The following is a 25,793-nucleotide window of genomic DNA, read 5'->3' as shown; positions in this document are numbered from 1 at the left end:
AAGAGACTTGCAAACAGAGGAATCCAAAATAAACGAAGAGGGAATTGCTCTGGAAGTGACAGGTGCAACAGATTAAAACTCTATAGTTAACATTGACTAAGCATTGGAGGGGGCCTATAGACCTTGAGAACAAGTAAAAGCTGGAACAAGGAACTATCTGAAACTGAACTGACCCTACAATGCCCACAACAGCTCCAGAGAAATCCCAAGATATATTTTTACTATTATCACATTTTAATTTTTTAAATTTAAGTTCTTTATTATTCTTTTAATTTTCATGTTTATAACCTACTCAGTTCAGTCACTCAGTCAGGTCCGACTCTTTGTGACCCCATGAACCGCAGCACACCAGGCCTCCCGGTCCATCACCAACAACCAGAGTCCACCCAAACCCATGTCCAGTGAGTCAGTGATGCCATCCAACCATCTCATCCTCTGTCATCCCCTTCTACTCCTGCCCTCAATCTTTCCCAGCACCAGGGTCTTTTCAAATGACTCAGCTCTTTACATCAGGTGGCCAAAGTATTAGAGTTTCAGCTTCAACATCAGTCCTTCCAATGAACACCCAGGACTGATCTCCTTTAGGATGAACTGGTTGGATCTCCTTGCAGTCCAAGGGATGCTCAAGAGTCTTCTTCAACACCACAGTTCAAAAACATCAATTCTTTGGCGCTCAGCTTTCCTTATAGTCCAACTCTCACACCCATACATGACCACTGGAAAAACCATAGCCTTGACTAGATGGACCTTTGTCGACAAAGTAATGTCTCTGCTTTTGAATATGCTGTCTAGGTTGGTCATAACTTTTCTCCCAAGGAGTAAGCATCTCTTAATTTCATGGCTGCAATCACCATCTGCAGTGATTTTGGAGCCCATAAAAATAAAGTCAGCCACTGTTTCCACTGTTTCCACTGTTTCCCCATCTATTTGCCATGAAGTGATGGGACCAGATGCCATGATCTTAGTTTTCTGAATGTTGAGCTTTAAGCCAATTTTTAACTCTCCTCTCTCATTTTCATCAAGAGGCTCTTTAGTTCTTCCTCACTTTCTGCCATAAGGATGGTGTCATTTGGATATCTGAGGTTATTGATATTTTTCCCAGCAATCTTTATTCTAGCTTGTGCTTCCTCCAGCCCAGAGTTTCTCATGATGTACTCTGCATATAAGTTAAATAAGCAGGGTGACAATATACAGCCTTGATGTACTCCTTTTCCTATTTGGAACCAGTAATCAAATTAACAAAGATCAAACACAAAGAACAAACATTAAAAGCAGCAAGGGAAAAACAACAAATAACACACAAGGGGATTCCCATAAGGATTTAAAGCAGCAAGGGAAAAACAACAAATAACACACAAGGGGATTCCCATAAGGATAACAGCTGATCTTTCAATAGAAACTCTTCAGGCCAGAAAGGAATAGTGGACATACTTAAAGTGATGAAGGAGAAAAACCTACAACCCAGATTACTATACCAAGCAAGGATCTCACTCAAATATGAAAGAGAAATCAAAAGCTTTACAAACAAGCAAAAGCTTAGGGAATTCAACACCACCAAACCAGCTCTTCAACAAATACTGAAGAATCTCCTCTAGACAGGAAACACAGAAAAGGTTTATAAACTCGAACCCAAGACAAAAAAGTAAATGGCAACAGGATCATACTTATCAATAATTACCTTAAATATAAATGGGTTGAATGCCCCAACCAAAAGACCAAGATTGGCTGAATGGATACAAAAACAAAACTCCTATATATGCTGTCTACAAGAGACCCACCTCAAACCAAGGACCACATACAGACTGAAAGTGAAGGACTGGAAAAAGATATTTCATGCAAATGGAGACCAAAAGAAAGTAGGAGTAGCAATACTCATATCAGATAAAATACACTTTGAAATAAAGGCCATGAAAATAGACAAAGGGCACTATATAATGATCAAAGGATCAATCCAAGAAGAAGATATAACAATTATAAATATATATACACCCGACATAGGAGCACCTCAATACATAAGGCAAATGCTAACAAGTATGAAAGGGGAAATTAATAGTAACACAATAATAGTGTGAGACTTTAATACCCTACTCACACATATGGATAGATCAATCAAACAGAAAATTAGCAAGGAGAAACAAACTTTAAATGATAAAATGGACCTGTTAGACCTAATTGATATCTATAGGACATTTCACCCCAAAACAATGAATTTCACCTTTTACTCAAGTGCACAGGGAACATTCTCTAGGATAGATCACATCCTGGGCCATAAATCTAGCCTTGGTAAATTCAAAAAAAATTGAAATAATTTCAAGCATCTTTTCTGATCACAATGCAGTAAGATTAGGTATCAACTACAAAGAAAAAAAATTTAAAAATACAAACATATGGAGGTTAAACAACGTGCTTCTGAATAACCAAAAAATCATGGAAAAAATAAAAAAGGAAATCAAAGTATGCATAGAAACAAATGAAAATGAAAACACAACAACCCAAAACCTATGGGATTCAGTAAAAGCAGCGCTAAGGGGAAGGTTCATAGCAATACAAGCTTACCTCAAGAAACAAGAGAAAAATCAAATGAATAACCTAACTTTACAAATAAAGCAACTAGAAAAAGAAGAAATGAAGAACCTCAGGGTTAACAGAAGGAAAGAAATTATAAAAATCAGAGCAGAAACAAATGAAAAAGAAACAAAGGAGACTATAGCAAACATCAACAAAACTAAAAGCTGGTTCTTTGAGAAGATAGATAGACAAACCATTAGCCAGACTCATCAAGAAAAAAAGGGAGAAGAATCAAATCGACCAAACTAGAAATGAACATGGAGAAATCACAACAGACAACACAGAAATACAAAGGATCATAGAGACTACTATCAGCAACTATATGCCAATAAAATAGACAATTTGGAAGAAACTGACAAATTCTTAGAAAAGTATAACCTTCCAAAATTGAATCAGGAAGAAATAGAAAATCTTAAGAGGCCCATCACAAGCACGGAAATCAAAACTATAATCAAAAATCTTCCAACAAACAAAAGCCCAGGACCAAATGGCTTCACAGGTGAATTCCACCAAAAATTTAGAGCAGAGCTAACACTTATCCTACTGAAACTCTTCCAGAAAATTACAGAGAAAGGTAAACTCCCAAACTCATTCTATGAGGCCACCATCACCCTAATACCTAAACCGGACAAAGATACCACAAAAAAAAGAAAACTACAGGCCAATATCACTAATGAACATAGATGGAAAAATCCCCAACAAAGTCTAGCAAATAGAATCCAACAACATAGTAAAAAGATCATACATCATGACCAAGTGGACTTTCTCCCAGGGATGAAAAGATTCTTCAGTATTCACAAAGCAATCAATGTGATACACCACATAAACAAATTGAAAGATAAAAGCCATATGATTATCTCAATAGATGCAGAGAAAGCCTTTGACAAAATTCAACATCTACTTATGATAAAAACTCTCCAGAAAGCAGGAATAGAAGGAACACACCTCAACATAATAAAAGCCATATATGATAAACCCCCAGCAAACATCCTTAATGGTGAAAAATTGAAAGCTTTTCCCCTAAAGTCAGGAACAAGACAAGGGTGCCCACTCTCAACACTACTATTCAAAATAGTTTTGGAAGTTTTAGCCACAGCAATCAGGGAAGAAAAAGAAAAAAACGGAATCCAGATTGGAAAAGAAGAAGTAAAACTCTCACTATTTGCAGATGACATGATCCTCTACATAGAAAACACTAAAGACTCCACCAGAAAATTACTAGAGCTAATGCATGAATATAGTAAAGTTTCAGGAAATAAAATTAATACACAGTAATCCCTTGCATTCCTATACACTAACAATGAGTAAGCAGAAAGAGAAATTAAGGAAACAATCCCATTCACCACTGCAACAAAAAAAATAAAATACTCAGGAATAAATCTACCAAAAGAAACAAAAGAGCTATATACATAAAACATTAAAACACTGGTGAAAGAAATCAAAGAGGACACAAATAGATGGAGAAATATACCATGTCCATGGATCAGAAGAATCAGTATAGTGAAAATGAGTATACTACCCAAAGCAATCTATAAATTCAATGCAATCCCTATCAAGCTACCAATGGTCTTTTTCAGAGAACTAGAACAAATAATTTCACAGTTTGTATGGAAATACAAAAAACCTCAAATAGCCAAAGCAATCTTGAGAAAGAAGAATGGAACTGGAGGAATCAACCTGCCTAACTTCAGACTATACTACAAAGCTACAGTCATCAAGACAGTATGGTACTGGCACAAAGACAGAAATATAGATCAATAGAACAAAATAGAAAGCCCAGAGATAAACCACGCACCATGTACACCTTATCTTTGACAAAGGAGGCAAAAATATAGAATGGAGAAACAACAATCTCTTTAACAAGTGGTGCTGGGAAATCTGGTCGACCACTTGTAAAAGAATGAAAATAGAACACTTTCTAACACCATACACAGACACTGGAAAAAACTCAAAATGGATTAAAGATCTAAATGTAAGACCAGAAACTATAAAACTCCTAGAGGAAAACACAGGCAAAACACTCTCTGACATAAATTGCAAGATCCTCTATGACCCACCTCCCAGTGTAATGGAAATAAAAGCAAAAGTAAACAAAAGGGACCTAATTAAACTTAAATACTTTTTGCACAATGAAGGAAACTATAAGCAAGGTAAAAAGACAGCCTTCAGAATGGGAGAAAATAATAGCAAACAAAGCAACTGACAAAGAATTAACTTCAAAAATATATAAGCAGCTCCTGTAGCTCAATTCTAGAAAAATAAACAACCCAATCAAAAACTGGGCCAAAGAACTAAACAGACGTTTCTCCAAAGAAGACATACAGATGGCTAACAAACACATGAAAAGATGCTCAACATCACTCATTATCAGATAAATGCAATTCAAAACCACAATGAAGTAGCATCTCACACCAGTCAGAATGGCTGGCATCAAAATTTGTACAAACAATAAGTACTGGAGAGGGTGCAGAGAAAAGGGAACCCTCTTACACTGTTGGTGGGAATGAAAACTAGTACAGCCACTATGGAGAACAGTGTGGAGATTCCTTAAAAAACTGGAAATAGACCCAGCATACACACCGAGGAAACCAGAACTGAAAGAGACACGTGTACCCAAATGTTCATCGCAGGACTGTTTACAATAGCTAGGACATGGAAGCAACCTAGATGTCCATGAGCAGATGAATGGATAAGAAAGCTGTGGTACATATACACAATGGAATATTACTCAGCTATTAAAAAGAATGCATTTGAATCAATTCTAATGAGATGGATCAAACTGGAGCCTATTATACAGAGTGAAGTAAGTCAGAAAGAAAAACACCAATACAGTGTATTAATGCATATATATAGAATTTAGAAAGATGGTAACAGTAATCCTATATGCAAGACAGCAAAAGAGACACAGATATAAAGAACAGACTTTTGGACTTTGTGGGAGGAGAGGGTGGGATGTTCTGAGAGAATAGCATTGAAACATGTATATTACCTTATGTGAAATAGACAACCAGTGCAAGTTCGATACATGAAACAGGGCACTCAAAGCTGTTGCACTGGGACAAGCCAGAGGGATGAGATGGGGAGGGAGGTGGGAAGGGGGTTTAGGATGGGGGACACATGTACATCCGTGGCTGATTCATGTCAGTGTATGGCAAAAACCATCACAATATTGTAAAGTAATTAGCCACCAATTGATTTTCTCCAAGATGGCAAAGTAGAAGGACGTGCGCTCATCTTCTCATGCAATAACTCCAAAATTACAACTCCCTGCTGAGGAACCATAGCCAAGAGATACCTGGAGTAACAGGCAAATTTGGCCTTGGAGAACAAAATGAAGCAGGTCAAAGGCTAACAGAGTTTTGCCAAGAGAACAGACTGGTTACGGCAAACACCCTCTTCCAACAACACAAGTGAAGACTCTAAACATGTACTTCACCAGATGGCCAATATCAAAATCATATTGATTACATTCTTTGCAGCCAAAGATGGAAAAGCTCTATACAGTCAGCAATAACAAGACTGGGAGCTGACTGTGGCTCAGAACATGTATCACTTATTGCCAAACTCAGACTTAAACTGGAGAAAGTAGGGAAAACCACTAGACCATTTAGGCATGACACAAATCAAATCCCTTATAATTATACAGTGGACGTGACTAATATATTCAAGGGATTAGATCTGATAGACAGAGTGCCTGAAGAACTATGGATGGAGGTTTGTGACATTGTACAGGAGGCAGTGATCAAGACCATCCCCAAGAAAAAGAAATGTAAAAAGGGGAAATGGTTGTCTGAGGAGGTCTTACGAATAGCTGAGAAAATAAGAGAAGTGAAAGGCAAAGGAGAAAAGGAAAGATATACCCATGTGAATGCAGAGTTCCAAAAAATAGCAAGGAGAGATAAGAAAGCCTTCCTCAGTGATCAATGCAAACAAATAGAGGAAAACAATAGAATGGAAAAGACTAGCAATCTCTTCAAGAAAATTAGAGATACCAAGGGAACATTTCATGCAAAGATGGGCACAATAAAGGACAGAAATGGTATGGACCTAACAGAAGCAAAAGATACGAAGAAGAGGTAGCAAGAATACACAGAAGAAGTATACAAAAAATCTTCATGACCCAGATAACCACGATGGTGTGATCACTCAGCTAGAGCCAGACATCCTGGAATGCAAAGTCAAGCAATCCTTAGGAAGCATCATTATGAACAAAGCTAGTGGAGGTGACAGAATTCCAATTGAGCTATTTTCAAATCCTAAAAGATGATGACGTGAAAGTGCTGCACTCAATATGCCAGCAAATTTGGAAAACTCAGCAGTGGCCACAGGACTGGAAAAGGGCAGTTTTCATTCCAATCCCAAAGAAAGGCAATGACAAAGAATGCTCAAGCTACTGGGCAATAGCACTCATCTCACACACTAGCAAAGTAATACTCAAAATTCTCCAAGCTAGGCTTCAACAGTACGTGAACCATGAACCTCCAGATGTTCAATCTGGATTTAGAAAAGGCAAAGGAACCAGAAATCAAATTGTCAACATCCACTGGATCATTGAAAAAGCAAGAGAGTTCCAGAAAAACATCTACTTCTGCTTTATTGACTATTGCAAAACCTTTGACTGTGTGGATCACAACAAACTGTGGAAAATTCTGAAAGAGATGGAAATACCAGACCATCTGAACTGCCTCCTGAGAAATCTGTATGCAGGTCAAGAAGCAATAGTTAGAACTGGACATGGAACAACAGACTGGTTCCAAACCTGGAAAGGAGTACATCAAGGCTGTATATTGTCACCTTGCTTATTTAACTTATATGCAGAGTACATCATGAGAAACACTGGGCTGGAAGAAGCACAAGCTGGAATCAAGATTGCTGGGAGAAATATCAGTAACCTCAGATATGCAGATGACACCACCCTTATGGCAGAAAGTGAGGAAGAACTGAAGAACCTCTTGATGAAAGTGAAAGAGCAGAGTGAAAAAGTTGGCTTAAAGGTCAACATTCAGAAAACTAAGATCATGGCATCCGGTCCCATCACTTCATGGCAAATAGATGGAGAAACAGTGGAAACACTGGCAGACTTTACTTTTGGGGGGCTCCAAAATCAGTGCAGATGGTGACTGCCACCATGAAATTAAAAGACACTTACTCCTTGAAAGGAAAGTTATAACCAACCTAGACAGCATATTAAAAAGCAGAGACATTACTTTGCCAACAAAGATCCATCTAGTCAAATCTATGGTTTTTCCACTAGTGATGTATGGATGTGAGTGTTGGACTATAAAGATAGTTGAGTGCGGAAGAATTGATGCTTTTGAACTGTGGCATTGGAGAAGACTCTTGAGAGTCCCTTGGACTATAAGGATATCAAAGCAGTCAATACTAAAGGAAATCAGTCCTGAATATTCATTGGAAAGACTGATACTGAAGCTGAAACTCCAATACTTTGGCTACCAGATGTGAAGAACTGACTCATTGAAGGCAGGAGGAGAAGGGGATGACAGAAGATGAGATGGTTGGATGACCTCACCGACTCGATGAACATGAGTTTGAGCAAGCTCTGGGAGATGGTGACAATAGGGAAGCCTGGCATGCTGCAATCCACTGGGTCACAAAAAGTCGGATATGACTGACTGAACTGAACTAGCTTCCAATTAAAATAAATTAATCAATTTTTTAAAAATTGGACAAAAGATCCGATTAGACATGTTTGCAAAGAACACATACACATGGCCAAGAGTTACATGAAAATATTCTCAGTATTGTTAATCACCCAGGAAATGCAAAGATATAGCACCTCACACCTCTCAGAATGGCTGTTATGAAAAAGACAAGATATAACAAGTATTGGTGAGGATGTGGAGAAAAGGGAGCATTCATACACTGTTGATGAAAATAAAAGTTGGTACAACCACTATGGAAAACAGTATAGAGGTTTCTTTAAAAATTAAAATAGAGCTACTATGTAATTTAGCAATTCTATTTCTGGGTATTTATCCAAAGGAAATGAAAACACTAATTTGAAAAGAAATATGCACTCTCATGTTCATTGCAGCATTATTTATAGTAGCTAATATATGGGAACAACCTAAGTGTTTATTGATGGATAAATGGATTAGGAAATTGTGGTATATATAATATTCCATTTCATATATGTATATAAAGCCATAAATAAAATAATGAAATGCTGCCATTTACCACAACATGGATGGAAATAGAGGACATTATGATAAGTGAAGTAAGCCAGACAAAGGCAAATAGTGTATGATTTCTCTAATATGTGTAATCTAAAATTAAAAAGAAAAAAACAAAGCCATAGATACAAAGAACGGATTTGTGGTTGTGAGGGGGTGAGAGAAATGAGTGACCTGTTTTTTTTTGTTTGCTTGTTTAAGTAAATTGAATATTTGTAATGAATATTTGTAATGATTTACAACATAAAACATAAATACAGTATACTAACGCATATATATGGAATTTAGAAAGATGGTAACAATAACCCAGTGTACGAGACAGCAAAAGAGACACTGATGTATAGAACAGTCTTATGGACTCTGTGGGAGAGGGAGAGGGTGGGTAGATTTGGGAGAAAGGCAATGAAACATGTAAAATATCATGTAGGAAACGAGTTGCCAGTCCAGGTTCGATGCACGATGCTGGATGCTTGGGGCTGGTGCACTGGGACGGCCCAGAGGGATGGTATGGGGAGGGAGGAGGGAGGAGGGTTTGGGATGGGGAACACATGTATACCTGTGGCGGATTCATTTTGATATTTGGCAAAACTAATACAATTATGTAAAGTTTAAAAATAAAATAAAATTAGAAAAAAAAAAAGAGGAGAGTGAAAAAGTTGGCTTAAAGCTCAACATTCAGAAAACTAAGATCATGGCATCCGGTCCCATTACTTCATGGCAAATAGATGGGGAAACAGTGGCAGACTTTACTTTTTTGGTCTCCAGAATCACTGCAGATGGTGACTGCAGCTATGAAATTAAAAGATGCTTGCTCTTCGGAAGAAAAGCTATGACCAACCTAGACAGCATATTAAAAAGCAGAGACATTACTTTGCCGATAAAAATCCGTCTAGTCAAGGCTATGGTTTTTCCAGTAGTCATGTATAGATGTGACAGTTGGACCATAAAGAAAGCTGAACATCAAATAATTGATGCTTTTGAACTGTGGTGTTGGAGAAGCCTTTTGACAGTCCCTTGGACTGCAAAGAGATCCAACCACTTCATCCTAAAGGAGACCGATCCTGAGTGTTCATTGGAAGGACTGATGCTGAGGCTCAAACTCCCAATACTTTGGCAACCTGATGCAAAAAGCTGACTCATTTGAAAAGACCCTGCTTCTGGGAAAGATTGAAGGCAGGAGGAGAAGGGGCCGACAGAGGATGAGATGGTTGGATGGCATCACCGACTCAATGGAGATGAGTTTGGGTAAACTCTTCGAGTTGGTGATGGACAGCGAGGCCTGGGGTGCTGCAGTCCATGGGGTTGCAAAGAGTCAGACACGACTTAGTGACTGAACTGAACTGAACTGAACTGAACATCATAAAAGAATCAGAATCATAAAACAAGATACTATTTTGAGAAATCAGGCAGGGATCATAAAGAACCAAGTGGAAACTTTAGAACTGAAAAAGATATCCTTTAAAATGAAAAGTTTATGACTAAATTAAACAACAGATTTGATAGAATCAAAAACAGAATTAGCAAACTGAAAGATAAATCTAAAGACATAATCCAGAAGGACACATGAATGGAAAATATTAGAGAGACTAAAAGAGAGGTTAGAATGAAGAGATTTTAAATCATGTGTAGTGACAGTTCCCAGAAAACAGATTGAATGAGAGAAAAGTAATATTCAGAGAACATATGTATGTGTCTTAAAACCAATGTAAAGAAAAACCAATGAAGAAAATGAGATGGTTCTTTACTAATAGTTTCTTGACTCCCTTTTCTAGCACAGTAAATAATATCACTACACACTGAATAATTACTGTTATTCTTTCCTATATTGTATATTATAGTTTTCTCTTGTGTCCAGAAAAAATGTCTATCAGTCAATGAGAAAAAAACCAACCTAGTTTAAAACTGTGCAAAAAAAATGAAGAGTTTACAGAAAGCTGTTTAATACAACAAACATAAAGCCAAGATTAATAGGTTCAATAATACATTGCATTGACAAAAATGTGTGGAAAAAGCCCCCACATATATTATTGGTGGAGGTATAAAGTTTTTGAAGTCTCATTTCATTTTGTCCAGCAGCTCTAGTTTAATTAATTATCTTTCAGATATACTTACATGTTTTTTCAAAGATTTATGCACAAAGATTTATTGCACATTGTTGCAGTAGCAAAAGACTGAAAGCAATCTAAATGTTCATTAATAGGGAACTGATTCATCATTGTGCATTCATACTATGAAATACCATACAGTCATTAAACAAAGAATAAGCTATCTCTATGTCGTTTGATGCAGTGGATTAAAACTTATAGACATTGAAAACAAACTTATGGTCACCAAGGGAGAAAGCAGAATGGGGGAGGGATAAATTAGGAGGTTGGGATTAATGTATGTGTGTGTGTGTTCAGTCAGCCATTCAGTCATGTCCAATTCTTTGTGACCCCATGGACTGTAGCCCGCCAGGCTCCTCTATCATGGGATCTCCAGATAAGAATACTGGAGCGGGTTGCCATTTCCTCCTCCAGAAGATCTTCCTGACCCAGGGATTGAACCCTTTTCTCCTCGTCTACTGCATTGGCAGGCAGATTCTTTACCACAGAGCGAACTGGGAAGCCCAGTCACCAGAAACTATAGTTTTAACATATACACACTCCTGCAATGCAGGAGACCTGGGTTGGATCCCTGGGCCAGGAAGACTCCCTGGAGAAGGAAATGAAAACCCACTCCAGTATTCTTTTCTGGGAAATCTCATGGACAGAGGAGCCTGGTGGGTTATTGTCCACAGGGTTGTAAGAGTCGGATATGACTTAGCTACTAAACCACTACCACCACCACCATATATAAAATAGATAAGCGTGCGTGCGCTCTCTCTCTCTCTCTCTCTCTCTATATATATATATATATATATATAGTTCACTTGCTCAGTTGCTTCAGTCATATCCAACTCTTTGCAACCCTATGGACTGTAGCCTTCCAGGCTCCTCTGTCCATGGGATTCTCCAGGCAAGAATACTGCAATGGGTTGCCATGCCCTCCTCCAGGGGATCTTCATGACCCAGGGATCCAACCCATGTTTCTTATATCTCCTGCACTGACGAGTAGGTTCTTTATCACTAGTGCTACTGGGGAAGCCTATATATATATATAAACTAGACCTACTGTATGGCACAGGGAACTAACTATACTCAATATTTTTTAATATCCTATAAGGGAAGAGAATTTGAAAAATGATATATGCACACATATGCATATGTATGCATGCATGCTAGGTCACTTCAGTCATGTGTGACTCTTTCCCACCTTATGAACTATAGCCCGCCAGGCTCCTCTGTCCATGGGATTCTCCAGGCAAGAATACTGGAGTGGGTAGCCATTGCCTTCTCCAGGGGATCTTCCTGACCCAGGGATTGAACCAGTGTCTCATTATGTCTCCTTCATTAGCAGGCAGGTTCTTTACACTAACTCCGCCTGGGAAGCCCATATATATACATATGTATGTATGTATAACTGTATATGTATATACATGCATAACTGAATTGTTATGCTTGGTGTACACTTGAAACTAATACGAGATTGATATTATAAATCAATTATTCTTCAATTTAAAAAAGAAAACATTATTCAAAAATTCTTGTCAGTCCAATCAAAAGGGTCAAAGTCTGTGCCACCATCCCTTGAACTTAGCTGGGGATTTAAAACTTCTTAAATGAATAGAATACAGCAGAAATGATGGTGTGGGACTTCCAAGGCTAGGTTAGAAAGATCATACAGCTTCTACCAGTTTCTCTTAGGGCAATTGCTCTAGCAGCATTTAGTTGCCATGCATGTAATCTGGCTACCATGAAGCCACAGTAATGGGTGGAGGGGGAGCAGAGGGAAGAAAAGGGTAGGGGAGAGAGAAACAGAGAGAGGCAGAGAGACAAAGAGGGAGGGGGATATGGCTGAGGAGGAATTGGCCCTTGTCTCCAGAGCCAGACATATTAAGTGATGAAGCCTGTGGCTTATGAAACTATTCCACCTCAAATTACCATCTGATTGCAGCCACGTGGAGATCCTGAGTGAGAATTCTACATGAGCCCAGTCAACCCCAGATTAATTGTCAAAATAAATGACCGTTGTTGTTTTAAGTCACTCTTTTGAGACTTTTTCTTGTGCCTGAAGCAATAACTGGAATAGCTGATAGAGATCATTCTCTAAAATATACTTTTAAGTGGAAAAACTAAGGTGTAGAACAATATTTACAGTGAAATATTTTTTAAATTTTTCAAAGGCAGAGTAATACTCCATTGTGTATATGTACCACAGCTTTCTTACCCATTCGTCTGCTGATGGACATCTAGGTTGCTTCCATGTCCTGGCTATTATAAACAGTGCTGCGATGAACATTGGGGTACACGTGTCTCTTTCAATTCTGGTTTCCTCAGTGTGTATGCCCAGCAGTGGGATTGCTGGGTCATATGGCAGTTCTATTTCCAGTTTTTTAAGGAATCTCCATCCTGTTCGTAGTGGCTGTACTAGTTTGCATTCTGACCAACAATGGAGTATTACTCAGCCATTAAAAAGAATACATTTGAATCAGTTCTAATGAGGTGGGTGAAACTGGAGCCTATTATACAGAGTGAAGTAAGCCAGAAAGAAAAACACCAATATGGTATACTAATGCATATATATGGAATTTAGAAAGATGGTAACAATAACGCTGTATACGAGACAGCAAAAGAGACACCGATGTATAGAACAGTCTTATGGACTCTGTGGGAGAGGGAGAGGGTGGGATGATATGGGAGAATGGCATTGAAACATGTATAATATCATATATGAAACGAGTCGCCAGTCCAGGTTCGATGCATGATACTGGATGCTTGGGGCTGGTGCACTGGGATGACCCAGAGGGATGGTATGGGGAGGGAGGAGGGAGGAGGGTTCAGGATGGGGAACACGTGTATACCTGTGGCGGATTCATTTTGATATATGGCAAAACCAATACAATATTGTAAAGTTAAAAAATAGAATTAAAAAAAATTTTAGAAAAGAATTACAGTGAAAAAAAAATTTTTTTCCAAGTCATGTTTTAATGTATTATAACATGGAAGGATGAATAAAAATGGGTAAGAGTAGTTGCTCCTTCAGAGGAAAACTGGAGGACAGGTGATAGTGGATGAGAGGAAAATTTTTCACCGTGTATCAGTTGTGTGCGTGTGTGCTAAGTCCCTTTAGCTGTGTCTGACTCTGTGCGACCCCATGGACTGTAGCCCGCCAGGCTCCTCTGTCCATGGGATTCTCCAGACAAGAATACTGGAGTGGGTTGCCGTGCCCTCCTCCAGGGGATCTTCCCGACCCAGGGACCGAATTTGCACTCTTATGTCCCCTGCATTGGCAGGCAGGTTCTTTACCACTAGTGCCACCTAGGAAGCCCTGTATATCAATTACTACCATTTAAAAATGTTTTATCATATGTGTGTGATATTTTAAAGAATTAAAAAAATTTACCCTGTATCATTTATGAAGCAGAGATAGGATTTGTTTAGAATTCTGGTTAGAATACTTCCTTCTGGTTAGTAATGTCAGTTCCAGGGAATCTTTCTATGGCTCCTAAAATAACACTATTTATACTAACAATTAGAACTAGATGGGCTGATTCTTTTCTTAAAAAAAATTTTATATAGATATAATACACATATTTAGACACAACTCAACTATTTAAATTGTACAATTAAGTGATATTTGCTATATTAACAGAGTTGTGCCATTGTGACCACAATCAGTTTTAGAATATTTTCATCATCCTCCCCAAAATCTTCGTACCAATCAGTAGTTACTCTTGATTCTCCTCTCTTCCAGCCCCTGGCAACCACTGTTTTATATTTTGTCTCCATGCATGCTGTGTCGCATCAGTCATGTCCAACTCTTTCTGACCCCATGGAATGTAGCCCACCAAGCTCCTCTGTCCATGGGATTCTCCAGGCAAGAATGCTGCAGTGGGTTGCCATGTCTTCCTCCAGGGCATGGCAAGGAGGAGTCTCTTATGTCTCCTGCATTGGTAAGTGGGTTCTTTACCATTAGTGCCACCTGGGAAGCCCCTTGTCTCCATGGGTTTGCCCATTCTGGACATTACCTAAAAATGGGATCATAGAGTATATGATCTTTTGTGACTGGATTCTTTCTCCTGGCACAATGAAATCAAGATTCATTCCTGTTGTAGCATGTATCAGTATTTGATCCCTCTTATAGCTGAATAATATTCCTTCATTTGGACATACCACATGTATTCGCTCATTCCTTGATGGATAGTTGGATAGTTTCATCTTTTTGGCTATAGAAGATAATATGAAACATTATGCACAACTTTTGTGTGGATATGTATTTCTATTTTTCTTGGGTATATACTTAGGAGTGAAAATCTTTGGTCATATGGTGATTCTATGTTAAACTTTTTGAGGAACTGTTTAAGGGTTTCCCTGGTGGCTCAGTTGGTAAAGAATCCACCTGCAATGCGGGAGACCTGGGTTCGATCCCTGGGTTGAGAAGATCCCCTGGAGGAGGGCATGGCAACCCACTCTGGTATTCTTGCCTAGAGAATCCCCATGGACAGAGGAGCCTGGCAGACCATAGTCCATGGGGTCGCAAAGAGTCAGACACGACTGAACAACTAAGCACACACCATCTTACATTCCCACCAGCAGTTTATGAAGTTTCCAATTTCTCCACAACCTTGCCAATAAACTGATTCTTAGAAGAAATGACAAGAGCATAGACATAGGGGAAAGTTATGAGAAAAAAACGTGGTGAGGGAATCAGAACAGAGACAGAAAACAGACAAAAGAGGGTTGAAAGGCTGGTGATCTCAAAGAAACCAAGACTTCAAGAAGTTTAGACATTAAGCTTGTCTGAGTTCAAAATCCCTGATCTTCCAACTATTCTATTTCTATGTGAGAAACAAATGATGAAAATGAGGGGAAAGTTAGATTAAATAAAGAAGATAGGAAAACACTTATTGAGATAATTCTTTTTCTATTGAAGCTGAAATAACTAAGTCCCAATTTGGGCACTGGACACGCAAAGTCATGTCTGATCCTTGAAGAAAGGATAGTTCATTTTTTATCCTAGATTGAAGCTATGTTCTCCCATCTGCCACCATCTTGCCATTATGACCTCTGTGTGTGCTCAGTCATGTCCAACTCTTTACAACACCATCTATCCCCTCTACTCAGGTACAATGGAATAACAACATCTCATCCAGGGTTCTTCCTCTCCATATTTGGGGTTCCCCACTCATTTGTGCTCCATGCTGTAAAAGATGCCTTAATTATATTCCTGGAGCTGGAGACGAGAGCATTAGAGGCTAATGGTGTTGTTAGTTATTACAATGGTGTTTTTGATTTGTGAGTAAGGAAGTGAAAGTTACATCCTTCACATATGAAGAATTTTAATTCCAATACTCACTGTGTCTTGGAATTCAAGTTGCAAAGCTTTGTAAAAATTTCTCCTGTTAGTGGCCAGTATTGTTATTGCTCCCTATTTTTTCAACTGTATAAATGAAAACTACTGCCTGGCATTTTCCTTAGATGGAATTTTTACTAATAATGGAAATTTTTTCACAAATACCTTTTATGTACATTATGTTATTGAGTTCTCACAATAGTGCAGATAGGAAGAAACTGTGATTACCTTTAGGTCATACACGAGGAAACTTAGGCTATATTTCTTTGGGCTGAATCAGAGGTTCAAGTTAAAAATATATAAATATTGTTGGATAAACATAAGAACTCCCTGCTCTCAAGAGAATACCTACTGGAGGTGAATGGAGGGGAGGATGGATAGGTGTAGGGTTTTTAATGCTGGCAATTATCAAGTAGAAAGGGAGACAGCCATCTATCCAGATGGTTTAGACTAATGATTCCCAACATGTTCCATGTTATGACACACTAATTTTGTCTAATTTTACTAATTCCCCAAAGCAATATGTGGGTTCTTAAAAGTAATTAAAGTAGAATTAAATATTATGTTAATTAAACATGCCTTTAAATGAATTTTGAATGATGTAAATTGGTTTTACCCCTTGGGATGACTCCAAATTGCCTCTACTAATTTTGTGACAACTCTGAGTAGGAACAAAACTAGAGGACCAAACCAGAATATCGTCAGATCCCTGAGCTTGTGTCTTAGGAGGTTTATCCCAGATGCTTTTGGGGAACTATGGAAGGAAACTAATGTTACAGCAAATTCATTCTCCTAGAACTGACTGATCCTCCACAGAGTTACCTTTATCTTAACTCTTCTCTTGGGCTAATGACCCTCCTTTACGCTCTCCCTATAGTAGCAAAACTGGCTGGCCATCTTCACTGGGGTGAATCTCCTTTTATCTCTCTGTCCTGCTTAGATTTCTCTGCTCATTGTGCCCATGGCCAGTATCCTGTCTAACTTGTTTTCCAAGCACCACAGACCATGAACTCCACTACTGATGATGTATTTTGTGATACTCCTCCTTTGATGAAGCTGCCATGTTTTTTTCCTTATCCTCTGTGACTTTGAAGCCTTTAACTCCCTCTACACTGCATTCACCGGAGAAGGCAATGGCACCCCACTCCAGTACTCTTGCCTGGAAAATCCCATGGACGGAGGAGCCTGGTGGGCTGCAGTCCATGGGGTCGTGAAGAGTCGGACATGACTGAGCAACTTCACTTTCACTTTTCACTTTCATGCTTTGGAGAAGGAAATGGCAACCCACTCCGGTGTTCTTGCCTGGAGAATCCCAGGGATGGTGGAGCCTGGTGGGCTGCCGTCTATGGGGTCGCACAGAGTCGGACATGACTGAAGCTACTTAGCAGTAAGACACTGCATTCACAAACATTCATCATCCTCACCTCATCATCAGAAGCCTCTCAGCTCCAGGGCAAACACAAGTCCTTCATGCCCCGGCCTCCCACTGACTGCTCTCAGCCTCAGTTATGGAATCACGGCGCTCTCAGCCTCAGTTATGGAATCATGGCGTTCACCTGCTTTTCTCCCTCTGTCCTTGGGATGGACACTCACTGGGATGACACAAGCTGGCTTCAGTGTTCTACACCAAAATAATGTGCCTGTTCAACTCCATAACCTGAGGGAAAATGTCTGGTAAAATCTTTTAGAACATCAGCTTTTTCTCTTTTCCACTCATTCAAAAGAAAGTATCATTTAAAGTCTTTGTGCTCACATGAGATTTTATCAAAGAATATAATTCTTATTTCAAGTAACTTCATTTAACCAAGGCTCATGGCTTCCCAGGTGACGCAGTGGTAAAAGAATCTGCCTGCCAATGCAGGTGACACAAGAGACACGGGTTAGATCTCTGGGTTGGTAAGATCCCCTGGAGTAGGAAGTGGCAACCCATTTCAGTATTCTTGCTTGGAGAGTTCCATGGTCTGAGGAGCCTGGTGGGCTATAGTCTATGGGGCTGCAAAGAGTCGGACACGACTGTTCACAACATAGCACTCATGAATTTAACACAATGCAGTCACATTCCAAACTGTGTGTTTCATCTTTTGCTTTGAGCACATTGATAGAAGCTATATGTTCTTCTTATCAATCTTTTCAAAGTTCTTTGTTAACCATTCAGTCCTGAGAGTTCATCCATACAGTGGGTATTATGAAACCACTAAACTCAAGAGGAACAACGCTTATTGACTTGCATATTTTTCTAATGTATTTCAAGTGAAAAGAACATGGCACAAAATAATATTACATCATTATTCTATTAGAAATACATTTATAGACACACATGTATGCATGCATTTAAAAGTGTGGAACACATGTATACCTGTGGCGGATTCATTTCAAAAATAAATAAATAAATAAATAAAATAAATAAATAAAAGTGTAACACAAAAAAGACATATAACAAAGTACTGGCAATTGTCTCTAGGTGCTGAGTCATAGTCATCTTATTTCCCTGTATTTTCCACTTTCTCAATAATGAGCACGCCATTCTCTTATAATCAGGAAAAAAGTAATTTTAGATAATTCAATTAGTTATCAGGGTCAATCAGCATGTGTGGAAAAGGTGGCAGTTCTTACTGAAGAGAAATTAACACCTTTATTGTTGTTTTGAATTGAGGTTACATTTTTTAGGTAGGAACAAATCTCTAAAATTAAAATGTGAATTAGTGGGAACTTCCTGAGTTTGAAATAGTCATTTCACATACCCCCTTTCAAGAAAAACATTAAGTAAAATCCATTTCTGCTTGACTTTTCCTTTATGTACTTAAAACTTTTCTTCTCTGGGGCCCATACTTTATGGTCCTCAAGAGAAAGGGTTATCTCCCACCTCTCTCCCCATTCTCTTCTCTATGCTTCTAATACAGCCTAGAATAAGTTTGTATACACCATGAACACTTAGAAAATATTTGTTGTTGGACTTGCTTATTTCTGTTTTCCATTAGTCCCAGCTGAGCCATGGTCTCAGAATTCTACGAAATGGCTTCTGCCTCTTCAGAAGCCTGGTATCTGTTCCCAGTGCCCCGCTTTGGTGTTCTGGGTCGCAATGAGAGAGACCTCAGCTACGTCCAAGCTCCAGGATTTCTTCCCTTGCATGGATGGTAGATTTGCTCCAGCCAGTCCCCCTGACCCAGGGAGGCTTGAAAGGGAGGCTTGAACAGGAGGCCATTCAAAATCCAGGAGGCAAGACACTTTCCTCCCTGAATGGTGAGAATTGGAATATTTCCTGCCGTATCAATAAACAAGGATGCCAACATCATCACCGGATTCCAGATCTCCAGGGCAGTCAGGAAAGAGAAGAATACCTAGGATCAGCAGCATTAGGCTGCAGCCACTCCCTACACCTTGAGGTGCTCAGGATGTGAAAAATACAGGATACTGGCCCCAGATAACTGAGATGCATATGAAAGGAATGATGTCAGTGAGCCCAGACTCTCGCATCTTCCCATACAAAGAAAAGTGCTACATTACTTAACTTGAGATATCTGGTTTTCTTTAATTCACAAAAATACTTTTGATGTTCAGACTGTGCATGTGTGTGTGCTCAGTCGCATCTGACTCTGCGACCCCATGGACTGTAGCCCTCCAGGCTCCTCTGCTCATGGGATTTCCCAGGCAAGAATACTGGAGCGGGTTGCCATTTCCTCCTCCAGTGGATCTTCCTGATTCAGGGACAGAACCTGGTTTTTCTGTGTCTTATACATCAACAGGTGGGTTCTTTACCACTGTGCCACCTGGGAAGACCCACCTGCCCTTTGTTGCAAACTTCTATATAACTTGACTCCTCCCCCCACCTCCTGGGAGCAGTTCTCTCAGGGTTACTTGAGATGCTGTCTTCTGGGCTTGAAGTCCTAAAAATTTCCACAGAATGAAACATAACTCTCAACTTTTAAGTTCTGACCATTTTTTAAGTCAACAATGAGACACCCCTGACCAGACCCACCAGGAAACCCAAGTGGTCCGGGCCAAAAGAGTCCCTAAGATGCCCTTGGCTTGGATAGTAGCTGGGAACCACACAGCCAGCCGCACTCTGCAGCTCAGCCTTTGGGTCTGTAGAATCTTGTCACTGGGACCCCCAGAACTACCCTCTCCCAATATCTGAGCATGTGGTCAGCTCCTGACTCAGCCTGGGGACGGGCTCTGGCTGAGCTCAATGTGACTGAGAACTCTGTCAGCAAGACCCTTCAGTCAGAGAAAGAAGCTGCTCTGAGCACTGCAATCTGGAGCCGTGCTGGGGAGGAGACCCGGCCCCCAAGTGTAGCTGCCTGCAGCCCACCCTGCCTGTGTGCAGAGTGGGGACAGAGGGCTTGGAGACAAGCTGAGAGCTCCCTGGGAAGCAAGGCTCAGGTTCTCCTGTCACTGTGAGTGGCAAGTGCAGAGAGAGGTCAGTGGTTATTCTCTGATCACATCTGAGGGTATAGGAATGTTCCTGCTGGTCCAGTGGCTAAGACTTCATGCTCCCAATGCAGGGGGCCCAGGTTCTATCCCTGGTCATGGAATTTGAGCCCACATGCTGCAGCTAAGAGTTTGCTGATATGGGAACACCAGAGATTGCCTTGGATGGTCCTTTTCATTAACCCTATAATTAAGAGCCATTATTTATAAGACAACATCCTCTTCTTGAAAGCCTATTGGAAAAGCAACAAAACGAGAAGTGATGTCCCTGAAGTTGAATTTAGTAGTCTGATGTTGCAGAAAACAGTACTCAAGAACACCACACTTGGAGAGTTGGACAACTCAGGTTTATTACACCAGCATGCCCAGAGGAGTTAATACTCCAAGCTCTGAGCCCTGAACAAAGGGATTACAGAGTTTTTATAGACAGACTATAGCGGGCAACACTAGCTGTTAATAGGCTGGTTTAAACTAAGGGGTTTCATGCACACAGGAACAACAGTCAAGATGGGGAGGGGGATGCCTGACCTTTACATGGACAGGCATGATTAAGCAGGTTTGCAAGGGCCAGGCAATTGCAAAGAGCAGGACAAGGAAGAGCGAAATAAGCTCCAGTTCCTAGTATTGTAAGTCCCCACTTTCTGAGACTACGTGACCTACGTGACCCAGACTTTGCAAGCAGCAAGCTGAGTTACAGAGGCGGAAGGAACAGGAGGTTATGTAAAGTTTTAACTTTTCCTCTTCATTGAGACCCAGTGTCATATAGCCTAACACTAGCTCAAATGGGTCCTGAGTCTGTGAAAGGACTAAACTCTACCAGTGACAGCTGACTCAGCTCATTCAGTTTGTATAAATCTAGTGGAGTTTCCCTGAAGCCTGAGAAGTCACTGGAGACTAAGTCTGGTTATATGCTGTACAGACAATGGGTAAACACCATTTGGAACACAGACCTACAGCAGATCCAGAGTAAACAAAACCTGATGCTTGTATGAATATCTAAAAACTGTAGAACCCTAGTGTTAGGGGAAGCACACTGACTGAAACCGCCCACCCTGGCCAGGCACCATAGTCATCATTGGCATGAGTTGTTTTATGACAGGAGGTCCTGGTCAGGAACATGGAACTAATAAGCCCCCATCAACAGGGAGAGTTCAGGAAAACTCAAAGAGTGACACCACGTGTCCAACCATCTCCCACAGTCCTCGCTGGCATCCATCTTGGCTGAACAAGGTGTGCACCACCGGGAAAGATTCGGAGTCAGAATGATTGGCTAAAGACAACCTGGAACCTAATCCCATCATCATAAAACCCAGGACTGCAAGCAGTTCTCCTGGGTTCCTTAACCCCACTGCTCTCGGCCCAGGCACAGATTCCCAATAAAATCTCTTGCTTTGTCAGCACATGTGTCTCCTTGAACAATTCATTTCTGAGTGTTAGACAAGAGCCCACTTTTGGGCCCCTTTCTGCAACACTATGAGCAAAAAAAAAATAAGAATGAAAAAGTTATTAAGTGGATAACATATCTGGGCATAATTCTATTCAATGTGCATGCATTACCTCACAGCAACCTTAAGTTATTGTTGACTAAAAAATATAGCCACAATCCGAAAGTAGAGAGTTATTTTATTTAGTGGAAATGTTTAGGACTCTGACCCCGGGAGACAGCATCTCAGTATCTCTGAGAAAACTGCTCCAAGGGAGCAAGGAGGGTGAGTCAGGCTATACACAAGTTTGCAACAAAGGGAGCAGGCAATCTAAATGTCAAACATCAGGTATGAAGTTAAAGTAAATTCTATGTATGAGAAGATGCAAGCCTGTGGGCTCACTGAATTCATTCCTTTCATATGCACCTCAGCTGCTGCTGCTGCTAAGTCGCTTCAGTCGTGTCCGACTCTGTGCGATCCCATAGGTGGCAGCCCACCAGGCTCCCCTGTCCCTGGGATTCTCCAGGCAAGGACACTGGAGTGGGTTGCCATTTCCTTCTCCAATGCATGAAAGTGAAAAGTGAAAGTGAAGTCGCCAGCTATCTGGGGCCAAATCCTGTTTCCTTGTTCACCTTAAGGAGTGGTAGATGGCTGGCTGCTTCTTGCATTTGCCAGGGTCCTCAGCAATCACCATTAGGGATGGCAGCATCCACTGGATTGCAGTTTGGGGAGCCCTCATTCACATTTGGAGGCAAGAAATCTCTGATGGCTGTGACATTTCTTGTTTATTGATATGGCAGGAGATATTTTCATTTCGTGTAATCTTATTAGCCTTATTTTACAGATAAGAAAATTGAGATAGAAAAGTTAAGTAACTTGTATAGGGTCAAAAAATAAGTGAGGGAGGTGGGCCTCAAAGTCTGGCAGTCTGATTCAGAGCTCGTGCTCTTTAACCACTACACTATACTGCTTCACAAAGATAAAAGAGATCCCTGTCTCTAAGCAGAACTGGCTTCATGGACATGTGATTAGTGCAGTAGTACAGGGTCCTGAGCTTAGAAGAGACTTGTACTTGCCACTGTTTGAATTTTAATAATTCAAATTTGTGCTTTGTAAGTGAACACCAAAATGTGATAGAATAATTGACTAGGCACTTGAAGCTCGGAGTCTCAGCTAGCACAGTCTCATCTTTCACTGCTTCTCCACCTCCCAGGAACAGATTCTCTGTCTTACTAGTGACTGCTGCAGCCCTCCACAATCAGGGATCTGGGCATGGGCCAGGGGAGGATGGGGGTCAGGTACACATGCCCTGTAACATCTCAGGGTTGAATGTGATGACAGCTAGCCATCCTGGCCCCACTGTGGTATTACCAGGGCATATTTGGCAGATCACTCAGCCGGCCCTATTGCCCACCCAGATCCAGGCACCTAGTGCATCCTGGTGGAGAGGCTGCAATACTCTTGGTGGTCACCTGTCTACCCTGGGCTGGGGTGGCTGATCCATGGGAAGAGGATATGCCTGGGTCTACTTATTTACTCTTGACCAGGATACAGTGCATCTGCCCAGAAGGAAGGAAAAGGACCCAGCAGCCAGTGGGCCCCATACATGTGCATCAAATCACAGGGTGGGGTAACAGGGCACTTATGAGAGTCTTCACTTGCCCCACAAATATCCCAGTGCCTGAAAGGAGTATGAAATTAAAAGGAAAACTTTAAACACCATGAGAGGTTGACAGACACACTCCAGTTGAAAGGAAAAAAAAAACTGTATTTGAATATCTTTAATGGCAATTTTTTCTGCTTTTTGTTCAAATGTCACATTGACATTTTATACTGGGGCTACAAATTATATACCCAGTTCTGACTGTGAGGACTGTCTATTATTAAAGTATTTTGGTATCCCCTGAGATCTACCATTCCCCGTGTAGAAATGATGAAAGCTGATGAGGTTGTAACTGTCTCTAGTCTTGCTGGGGCTGATTAGAGGATAGGGGACACTTCTACTTGCCAAAGAAGCAGCCCATTTCATCCCAAACTCCTAGCAGTGTAAAGTATCTCACTTCATGAAAGGGATTTTGGAGGATGTGGTAATAAACAATATTCTGTGGTATGAATCAGGAGACCTGAATTCCAAATCTGCCTCTGCCACTAACTAGTTAAGAAAATTGCTCTCTCTTGGGGACTGTGTTTCTTCATATACGAAAAGAGCAGTTTCAATTAACCTGGTGTTTTCAAACTGTCACTGAGTTTCTACAGCAGTGCCTTGGAGAGGGAGAGGTGAGTGCTAGGCAATGGACCCATAGGCACCTCACACTTTTCCAGCCAAATTTGTTCAACTTTTGTTTTATATTTTTTGTTCTGCATTGGGATTCACTTGAAGAAATAATTCTGATGCTTAAAAAATTAAAACCCATAATTCTCAATGATCTCTATGGTCTCTTATACCTCTGACTTCTGATTCTGAGAGTCTCTAACCTTGAATCCTACAAGGATAAATCTATCATATGCATGGGCTTGTTACCATAGAAGAACAGAAATTAAGGGAGGACAAGGGGCTAAAGGGTAAACACCTTGATATGTGTTAGTCGTTCAATTGCGTCTTACTCTTTGTGACCCTATAGACTGTAGCCCTCCAGGCTCCTCTGTCCATGGAATTCTCCAGACAAGAGTACTTGAGTGGGTTGCCATCCCCTTCTCCAGGGTATCTTCCCAACCCAGGGATGAAAACCAGGTCTCCCACATTGCAGGCAGATTCTTTACCATCTGAGCCACTAGGGAATCTCAATTGATTATACATAGGGAGTGAAAGGGGAGGGAAGTAACAAGGACTCACTCAGGTTTTGGACTTAAGGGACTGGGTGATGCCATTTACTTGATACCATACAGGGAAAGAGGAGGAGCAGGTTTAGAAGAGTTCAGTTTCTGAACGTTAAGTTTGAAGTGCCTAAGGAACTTTCAAGAGGAGGTTCCAGCTGGTAATTGGATATAATGATCTGGAGCTCTAAGGGGGCTGGTTTTCACATTGCTACCAAGTAAACCACAGTCCCTTACAACTGGGGCTTAGGAGTCCTTGGCAGTCGGCTACTAAGGCTAGACCATTTCTGGGAATAGAGGCAGAGGCAAATCCATTCTTGAGGCCTAAAAATTGCTTCTAACCTAGATGTGGATCAAGATTATCAATACTTTCTGTTTTTCCTTGTAGCTTGAGCCTTTCAATAACTTTCCCCCAACTAGTCGTTGGATATTAGTTACTTTCTCTTCTCTTGGCCTTGGTTTGCTCCTCTATAAAAGTAAAATATTAAGGTTTTATATTCTTCAGATATAGGATTTTATGTTTTTATGGATAGCATGTTGGTCAACATATTTAGACAAGCTAGCAATATCCACACATTTCACACATCTTTACAAATTCTGAAGACTAGCCTGAACTAATAAATTAATTGGGATTCTATTTACACTTGTGTTTCCTATTGGAAGTATATTCAGGAATACAAATGGACTTGGCTCAGGTCCATTCAAACTTTGCATACCAAAAAACAACAACAACAACCCATAGCTGTAATTCAGGCCTGGAATTTTTGCTAATAAACGATCCATTGTTTCTTACAAAAGATCTTCAAATCCTAGTCTAATTAGTGAACCCAATCTCTTGTTTGGCTGAGTATTCTCTTTGTGATATAGCCCTATAAATCTCAATAACTGTACATGTGAATTCACATATAGACATATTTTATAAGTTCAGTGT

Source organism: Bos grunniens, chromosome X, assembly GCF_055505025.1.
Source record: "Bos grunniens cultivar Pamir isolate PY7600 chromosome X, Bosgru_T2T1.0, whole genome shotgun sequence".
Classification (NCBI taxonomy): Eukaryota; Metazoa; Chordata; class Mammalia; order Artiodactyla; family Bovidae; genus Bos; species Bos grunniens.
The sequence above is the reverse complement of the archived record's forward strand: the minus strand, read 5'-3'. Positions refer to the sequence as shown.